Genomic DNA, 9,993 nt, shown 5'->3' on the forward strand with positions numbered 1-9,993 from the left:
ATCTGACGGCTCAGAGACCAACGACAATTTTTCTCGAGATTTTCCAGTCGGGACGGCGCGACCGGCAACAAAGGCGTAATTTTGCAAATCCTCTGAGCGATATGGAACGTCCGCGCTGGCGCGCGCGCGCGGACGGGAGCCCCCGAGTAGTTCCATTTATAAAGATATAACAGCGGCCAAATCCGCTTACTCCGCGATTCCGCTATGAACCACCCACGGTGGGCGAAAAGCTCCCTTAAGTGGTTATGGCGCTTTGGCTTTGTATCCGACGGCTTTCCGACGGCTCGGCTTAAGTACCGGAAATAAAGCTCCATCGGCTCCGCGGCCCGGCGCTCGATTTATGCGCGAGAATGGAGAACCGAGATCGAGCTCTCCTCTGCTCTCCTCCTCGCGCTGGGAGTCTGCGGGGGCCACGGTGATCCATCATCGATCGTCCATCGAGGCCGGCCCCTGACGATGTTTCGCATGGTCGCGCTACGCCTTGGCGTAGAAGTTTTAGAACGGAACGGCCCTTCGAACGAAACGTAAAACTTTTCGGGCGACTCTTACTTTACAGTTTGCACTGATTGCGAGAAAGAAAATAGTTCTGGCTACTAACTATAACGTAACAATTCCGAAATATTATTTTTAATTAGCCCCACAAATAGTTTTATAAAATCATAAGAGAATGAAAGTAGTACTGAGAGAGAGAACACTGAGAACTATCAAGATATCACGGTAATAAATGTAACGTGACTTAATGTTTGTAATTATGGTAAGAAATTATTAATAGAATTATGTTGATGTAGCTTGTTGGCATTCTATTAATTATATAGATAAACTATTAAATGAAATAATAACATAATGTAAAGTTATATAGACTCAATATAATAGATGCATGCCAATGTATCTGCAAGATATATACAACCGCGCGTATTATCATTCTTTTAAATACGATCGTAGAATTTTTTTACGTAAATCGAAATTGTAGTCAATCATATGAAGAAAAAAAATTTGTTTAATGATTTGAATACATTGACTTAATGATGAGAAAAATAATGAGAAAAGATTCAATGGCTGATAGCAGATATTTGTTCAGATATCGCAACGGATCCGATATCATCTCTGTCTGCATTAAACTCGTGCCTTGTGCTGGAAGAGTGTACCCGTCATAATCTGACACCAGATTGTCGGCAAAAATTGAACAGAATTTATCATTTCATAAACATTATTCCTACATAGCCCCAAATCTGTCAAGAATAGATTTTGAAAATATCTGCCGCAAATGTTGCCGATAGAATGCCAGCAGAAATATAACAGCTCAGATTTTGCTAAAAGAATGTAATGGCAGCTTGATCGTAGAAAGTGAACAAAATCTACCATTTAAAATTTTAATGCTGTATTTCATTTAAATGTTTAAATGATGAACAGATTTTGCTCGGTTTCTGCCAACAATCTGCTGTCAGATTATATCGGCAGGCTCTATCGGCAAAACACGAGTTTAATGCGGACACAGATGATACCGGATCCGTTGCGATATCTGAACAAATATCTGCTATCAGCCTGTAATATATTGCAAAAATAAAGAAATACAGCTTTTATAAAAAAAAAAATAATAGTCAACGTTACCAGTTCAGCCAGCACAATATGCTTTAAGCATATGCTTTAAGCATGCACCTAAACCTAAACCATTACCTGACCTTTTACATTAGATATGAATTGATTGATATAGGTATAATAGTGCTCCACCAAGTGGAACCACTTACTATATATTTAAGAGATCTTGGAAAGCCGACCACCCCAGTAGCAGAGTGACGTCATCTTGCTACCTGGGAACTATTACTAGTACTATTACTATTGAACACAATAATGGTTTTGAATATAACTAGTGAATGGAACAAGGAAACTGCTTTTTCACTCGATTTTTACTGTAATATGCATAGAAGTAGTGTGACACGAATACAAAGCGGTGGTAAAGTTCAAACGGAATCAAAGCAGTATAGTATTCCGATTGAGGATGATCGAGATTAAATACAATTTTGATCGATGCACAAATGGTCGGAATCGACATAGAATTGTGACCAATATCTATGTCCAATTGTGATCGATACGTAATCGATTCAACCACGGTTGTCCTCAATCGCAATGCTATATGTTTAATTTTGTTTGAATTTTATCACCGCTTTGTATTCGTTTCACACAATGCATATTACAATAAAAACCGAATGAAGAAACAATTTCCTAATTATTATGATGATGTCTATATTATCAGTCTTTTTTATCAGTCTTATAAGGGATGGATGGAAGTGCAAGTAATGGTAAAGGTAAAGATGACATTTTTCTGACTAGTATCAGACTACCAGATCCTTAGGAACAATATTCACAGTCCGAACGTATACTCAAGACCGTCCGAATGTCTGGACAGTCTTAAGACTACCATCCCCAGCAAGTAAAATGACCATACAACATTTCGAGTGTATGACGAGAACGATCTTGAGTACAAGATCGGACCATGAGTTCTGCCTTATAGGATCCAAAGTATCCATCTATGCCCCATCCTTATATAAGAATCATTACAAAACAACCGCTATCGAGAATTAAGAAAACTTTTTGTTAACTTTATTTTTCCGAAATGGAGCTAATAGTGAAATTAAACTAAATAATAAAACCTAGTTAATATTGAAGAATTAAAGTTATCCAATTATTTGCAAGATTTTCGACTAAAATATTATAAATTCTAATATAAATGTATAACATAAATTTTGCAAACCACTTAAATAATCGCAAAGATACAAGGTGATAGGCACCAAGCGGCCGATAATTAAACTAAAGTGTGTGACCCTTCATGAGTTTGTATATAACAATCTGATATCGCAACAGAGCAACAGATCTGGTATATTATAATGAATATAATGATATAATCTGTGTCCGCATTAAGTTTTTTACACAGGTACAAGTTTTTGCGAGGCGATAGCGATAGCGATAGCGACAAAATTTTCAACCTATTGGAAGCCATGCATCAATGGTGTAGCTTTATCGGCAATTTTATCGCTACCCAGGTAGCACATACACGTTTCAGAAATGTTTTATAAGCGTTTTTTCGAAACGTTTTATAATCGATTTCTATAAACGTTTCTCATGAGTAAAAATGTCAATTTGAAAAACGTTCGAGAGAGAGAGATGGAACGTTTCTTTTCCAATAAAATTTATTGGAAGATATATAGTTTAAATATAGTTAAATATAGTTTAAAAACCTATTATAAAAACGTTTTGTTTTAATGATAAAGACTTTTTCTGCCGACTGCTCCCAACCTTCGGTTGGCGAAGACGAGGGAGTATGCGTTATTTCACCGTGGTCGAACCTTTGTTACCTTAGTTCTCAATAACTACAACATACTTTGATATGTGCTTCCGTATATAAGTTTCTTATTGATCGAGCAAGGTTTATAACGTATAATTATCATTAATCGTTGTGTTAAATAAAAAAAAAGCGAAAAAACGATATATTACATTTATATGTTCTCTTATTGGCTATAGATTGAGTTACAGAGGAAATTGATTAACCAATGACATGCATCCGCATGGGGAATTTTAGTGACTTCTAGTTGCCTCTATGTCGGGCTCCGGCAGAACGTACAGCTTTTCTATTCATCGCTGCACGCTTATTGGATATCGCGCGTCGTGCACTACGTTATCGCGCGCGCTAGTCTGCTCTATTGGTCACATGTCATATTTGGCCGATAATTAGAGCATAGTATAACTAGTACTGTCACTTAACCCTTTTTGTGGTATGCGCCGATCCGTACTGCGCATCGCCATTTTCGATAGTGCCACCAATCAGAAAATTTTTGTATATGTGGTAATGCAAAGTCGGTGTGACGCCACAGCGCTCAAATTTTCGGTGAAATATAGTGGGTACTTACGTTTAGCAATCGGATTAATCACAATCATATCAACCGACTAGTATCGTACAAATTAAAAATTCGTTAATCAGTGCAAATCAGTGTGTCGCTAAAATGAATAAAAGCAAAGTTATAAAATTTGCAGTGTTCGAGACTGTCAAACTACGAGCAAAAACTCAAATTGCCATTTCTTTACTTTCCCTAAGGATGACGAAAGGTTTGTACATGTCAAGACTTTGTATGTACATACCAATTTACAACCAATTTATTTAATTTATATAAAACCTCTGTTAATCTAGTTGATCGTATTCCGAATAGCCACACAAAATTTGAAAATGCATCTGCGACTACAAAAATATAACGATATCTTTTTTTAGTTGAAGGCTGTGGTCCAAGATGATCAATATAATTTTCGATAGAATTGTAAGGAAAAGTACAATATAACCGGGTACCCCGCTTTTCTTATTTTTATTTTTTATTAAACCAAAGAAGGAGTATACATAGGCCAACCTAGGAACGCAGCCTATTGATCGACCGGGTACCTCTATTTCTTCGTGACAGGTGCTGCTATCCTCGGTTAAATCGTGTTATTAATTGTGTTAATGCCCACGTGCACACGATATTTTTCTTTAGGAAAAGTGTAAAGTTTTCGAACCAGAAAATCGATATCGGAGCAATAATAAAACGAGCCGTCGTAGACTCTTTCTACACAGAGCATCTGTATAGAAAAATTCGGTAAGTGCAGCATTGCATTCTGTACGTATTAGAGAGTATATCGTACTAATTTTGATCTTTACTTTGTACGGCGAAATGTACAACCGCCGTGTTTATTATTCTTCTCGTATTAAGGCAAAACCGAGTAGGGGAGACCGGGGCTAGAGGACACACGAATAAGTTGTCATAAAGCTTATATCTCACTTAATAGATGAAGTGGCATATTCTTCTCTATAGTATAGGTTGCTCCTATTGTGCTAGTCGGGTGTACGAAATAGCTCGTTTAAAAAATATCGCATGTGATATCTACGAGCATTTTTTAAAAATTGGACGTGGTAAATAAACCTCTATTTTTATTATCCCGTTGGTTTTTGGAATTACTAACCGTAATTTCTTTTTAGTCATAAGAAATATTATAGTTTCAGATAATTTTTCCTGTATTTAGTTAACCGTCATTGCAACATAGTTTATAAATATAATCTTCTTTGTTTAAAATGACCGTTCGAGATAAGTTGTCTCAAGTGAGATGAGATTCAAAGTTTATGAGAATTATTATTCTTTTCTTTACTCTAAGTTTATGAGAGAATTGTATTATATTACAAAGTTTAAAATTAACAAAGTTCAAGTTAAAAATCATTAATTTTTTGTTTAATTTATGCTGCGAAATATTATTAAGTTAAATCTACAAGAAACTGTCACTAATATTAATAAAATATTAAACCAGGAATTATTTGTCGTATGTTTCCTCTATCTCTATATGAAAGATACATGATAACCAATCCGGAGTAATGTGACAACCAACCCTGGGTATGGGGGTAAGTTGTCACATTTGCACGATTCTACTTAGAATTATATATCTTTTTTGTGTATAAATATAAATAAGTCTAATATTTTCTTTCTTACACCTAAAGGATGTAGCTGCATTATAAAGTAGTAGTACGGTATTATGAAATATTGCTAACATTTTTTTTAAATCAGTATTTGAAAAGTGTGACAACTAGCCTTGGTCTCCTTTTTATTCCGGATTTGACCCACTCCTCATACAATGGAAAAAAAACAGTTGTGTATTATTTGGTGGAAATAATTTTAGAACAATTACTTTTACATTTACTACCAGAAATTGAAATTTTAAACAACAAATTGCAAATTTCTACAAATTTGTGAAAATTGTAGAAATTCATGGTAAATTGCAATAAATTATAATGAGTTGTAAAAAGTATTTAAAAATTTTTACAAGTTTCAACAACATTTTATGAACATATTTATGAAGATGTAGTAAATTGTAGAAGTTGTAAAAAATGTTTATTTTTACATATTTCTACAACTCTTAATGAATTTTTTTTTAGCAATTTATAATCATTTTAGCAATATTATAACAGTTTACAATTTTCTACATCTTTTTACACAGCATTAAACAAGTTGAACAAGTTTCACGTAAGCATTTAAATTTTTTATGTCAGTACATTCCCTGTGATACGTGGCTAATATATTTCTTAGCATTATAAGTTCATACAAGATTCAGTACTATTTTTCCTATTTTTATGAAAAAATACAAATCGTATAAAGTTATAATAAATCGTAAGAAATGTTCACTATTTTCTACATTTTACAACAATTATGTAAATTGACGTATTCCTTTTAATATTTCTTTTAATACTCATCTTCACTTCTGGAAGTGTTTTACTATAACGTAGAGAAAATAAACAGTTTACAAGTTGATTTAAATATGTTTTATTTACTTCAAAATATCCCCAAAATTAATTACAAAATATAGTTCATTTATTAATCGTGTGTAAATAACCATAAGGAATTTTACTTACATATTAAAAATTATCTACTTGCATAAATATACACGGCCTAATAAAATATAAAATTTTATAATTTTTATAATTTTATAATTTAATATTGAATATAAAATATAAAAATATAAAAGTAAGGCTCACAAGATTACAAATATAAAAATAAAATATAAAAAAAAACATTAAAAATATATAAAATACTTTTCTTATCTTACAAAATATATTTTTTGTGTTAGATGCAATAGATCACACATATAAAAATAACTAAGTAAGATATGCAACAACTCATAAATAATTATCTAATTTCTTAATCTTTATCAATAAGTGGCATCCTTTTTTGTAAAATGTTGAACATATCGCGTATTTACATCTAAAAAGTTGTAGTTGCATAAAAACTTTCTACGTAAATTTATGAAAAACTACAAATATGGCACAAATCGCATAGTTTAATGTAAAAATTACATAAAAATAATCTAAAAAATTGTAATAACATCATAAAAAATTGTAGTTTTCATATAATTTTCGCGTAAAAAATTGTAAAATTATTTTTATTCGGTTATTTATTCTTACAATGATCGGAAAAAAATATTTTTAAAAATATCATTCACCCTATAATTTTTACATATAATATTTTATTTTATTTATTACTATTATTATTTTTTTAGATATGACTGAAAAACAGAGCTGGTCTACGGAAAACATGGCTGCAGCAATCGAAGATGTTAATAAGGGAATGACCTACAGAGAAGCTGCTAAAAACCATAAGGTTCCTTTTTCTACTCTACAATATAGGCATAAGGAAGCTGAAAAAAGAGGTCTGTCTCCTTTAGAAGCTGCCCAGAAAATGCAGCACCTCTGGTCTGAAGAAAACATGGCTGCAGCAATCAAAGATGTTATGAAGGGGAAAATGAACGACGGAAGAGCTGCTAAGTTCCATAACATTCCTCGATCTACTCTGGTAGATAGGATAAAGAAAGCTAAAAAGGAAAGTCTGTCTTCTTTAGAAGCTGCCCCAAAAAAGCAGGAAATGGAGACTGCCACTCGGAAAAGGAAGTTAGAAATAGAAGCCCCTAAAGTTGATAAATTAAATAAGAAAAAAAAGCAGAAAGACAGCTCATCCTCAGATTAGGAAGAAGATGAAGTCCGCATCTCTTGCAATGATTTGTCAACAATAATCGAGCGCTGGATACAGTGTATTAAATGCAAGGGTGGGCCTATGAGTCCGGCAACAATGTAGAGCAAGAGGATATCTTTTGTTTGTGATTTTTGTTTATAAAATACATTTTTGTATTGTACACTAAGAAAAAAAATTTCTGCATTTTATTAAATATTAGTTTGCAAACAACCTTGACTCCATTTACTAAAATGAAGAAAAGTTTCCTTGTTATTAAGCATGTGTATTCACTAAGAAAAATGCAGAAAATTTTTTTCCTATTGTCAGTGTAATTTGACTAATAGCGAATTCGGGCGCTTGCACTAATGCACACTGAGTGCGCACTAAGGCTTGTTTTTAATCAATTGTTATATTTACAGATCATCTTAAATACTTCTTAGTCTATAAAATGATTTGTACAGCATCTATATAGCTATTACAGATTGTTTTTTTGGCTAAAAAGTTTTTAAATGTGTATTTAAGCAACTTTAAATATAAGAATAGATTATAAACAAGCCTTAGTGCGCACTCAGTGTGCACCAGTGCAAGCGCCCGAATTCGCTATAAGATAAAACAAAACTTCGTAATTGTACTTTGTAATTGTAACTTCGGTGTTTTACATGCTTTCAACCGATTTTACTCTACCGGTGGAGCAAAATCGGGTACTATAATGTCTTTTTAAAAAATCCCGTTTTATCCTTGTTAAATCTTTTTTCAAATAACTAGCCTTGTTTTCTTATAGTTCAAAGTCCACTAAAGACTACTAACGGTCAGCAAAATCTTTTTACTCTCTGATTTCTTGTAGATAGACAAATCCGAAAAAGCATCCGTTTTTGCTCCACTTTCTCCTACTTTTAGGTATAAGATTTAAATAACCATCTAGCCTGCTTGTGTTTTTTATTTTCTAAAAATTCACGACAACTTCGAATATTCTTTCGATCGTATTACGCATATTAGGAAACCAATAATTTTGTTTTATAAGTGCTGTTTTTTTTTATAAGTATATTTGAGTGTATTTTTTCATGTATTTTATATCTTGAAGACAACAGCATTTACATGTCGCGGGCAATTATGCAATGGCATTATTTATACAACGTAAAGTGTCGCGTCCTGTTCAAAATTTCGGAGAAATTCAGATTGCATTGTACAGATATTGGTAATACACTTTGTCTAAAGCAAGCATGATACGAGTTGCACACGTTCTTTCAAATCTTCTCCGATTATCTAAATCCACAGCATTTTCAACCGCAAAGTGACTATTTTCGTGATACGCTATTTGTATTAATAACATTTTTCATTAATACAATTATTTTACATTATTATGTTCTTGTAATCTATTTAACCGTACTACTATTTAACAGTTAGTTAAATATTAATTAATTATGTTAACATTATTTTGTTTTCTTCAGTTTATACAAATTATTAATTTGTTTACCTCAACTTCATATTTTGTGGCTGAGACGCTATAATTTTTCCTCAACTTTCTAAAATCCTTACTGATATTTTTATCTTTCTTTTATAAGTGTAGCATTATTGAAATTATCATGAAAATATAATAATAAAGTAAACAAAAGAGCAATACTTATAACAGGACGACGTTATAATAGCATTCAAAATTAGGAAACATACAGATGAAAAAGGTAAAGTTGTAACTTTTGAGCAGACCATTATCTTTTTTTCTCGTTTTTCATGATGCGGTCTTCGTTTCACGGGACAGGAGCGTTCGAACACGACCGCGCTTGTTATTTCGAGTCTACGCGAGGGGTGGCGACGCGCGTTTCGCCTGCAACCTGCAGCTAACTTTCGCGGGTACGAGACGAGGTCGGGTCGGGAGCTGTGTGCACACTGCACAGCCGGTAGCCGCGCTAGTTATCCTCTGTCTCGGAGAGTCTTCTCTCCTCTCGTCCTCGGTGGCTCACAATGGCATTAAAATTACCGAGGAAATTCAATTCCCGGCTGGATATGTATCCCGCGCTCGCGCGCGCTCGGCCATGCGCGGAGAAAGGCGCCGAAAAATCATGGCGGACGGATGGGAGCGTCAATCCGCGGAACGTCGAACGTGCCCAGGTGCCCAGGTAAGGGCCAGTGCACGAACATTGCCGTAGCGTCTTACGCCACCTTACGTGGCACGTTCACATAGAAAAACGTAACGTAACATACCATACGTTACATGCGTTACAAGGCCCTAAAGACGAGGAAGCGCGAGATAACGCGCACCTCGCTCGACAATACGGTGGTGCGAAAATTAAGAGACGTTCGATCTATCATGTTTTCAGCGAGCGGAGAGGGACGTGGATTCGGCGCGGAAATGAAGGCGAAACGAAAACTTCGTAGTTGGGAGTAGATCGACGCGTTCGTGGTGAGTCGTACAGTTCTATTAAAAATTTTTAAGAGTAGATTTTTTATAAAATTTCTTGCTTACCAAACGTAGCTTTACCAAAATATT

At 34.1% G+C, this 9,993-nt stretch overlaps 1 long non-coding RNA gene across 1 annotated transcript; it reads left to right on the top strand.

Moving 5' to 3' along the window:
• Nucleotides 1–4,484: 4,484 nt before the first annotated feature.
• Nucleotides 4,485–8,726, top strand: LOC139775870 (uncharacterized). Its single transcript, XR_011718951.1, has 2 exons — nucleotides 4,485–4,616; nucleotides 7,060–8,726. It is a non-coding gene; the product is annotated as an uncharacterized lncRNA (long non-coding RNA).
• The last annotated feature ends 1,267 nt before the right edge of the window (nucleotides 8,727–9,993 follow it).

The sequence above is a fragment of the Temnothorax nylanderi genome, unplaced genomic scaffold (assembly GCF_030848795.1).
Source record: "Temnothorax nylanderi isolate EJ_2023f unplaced genomic scaffold, tnyl_v1.0 TNYL_tig0107_pilon, whole genome shotgun sequence".
In the NCBI taxonomy this organism is placed as follows: Eukaryota; Metazoa; Arthropoda; class Insecta; order Hymenoptera; family Formicidae; genus Temnothorax; species Temnothorax nylanderi.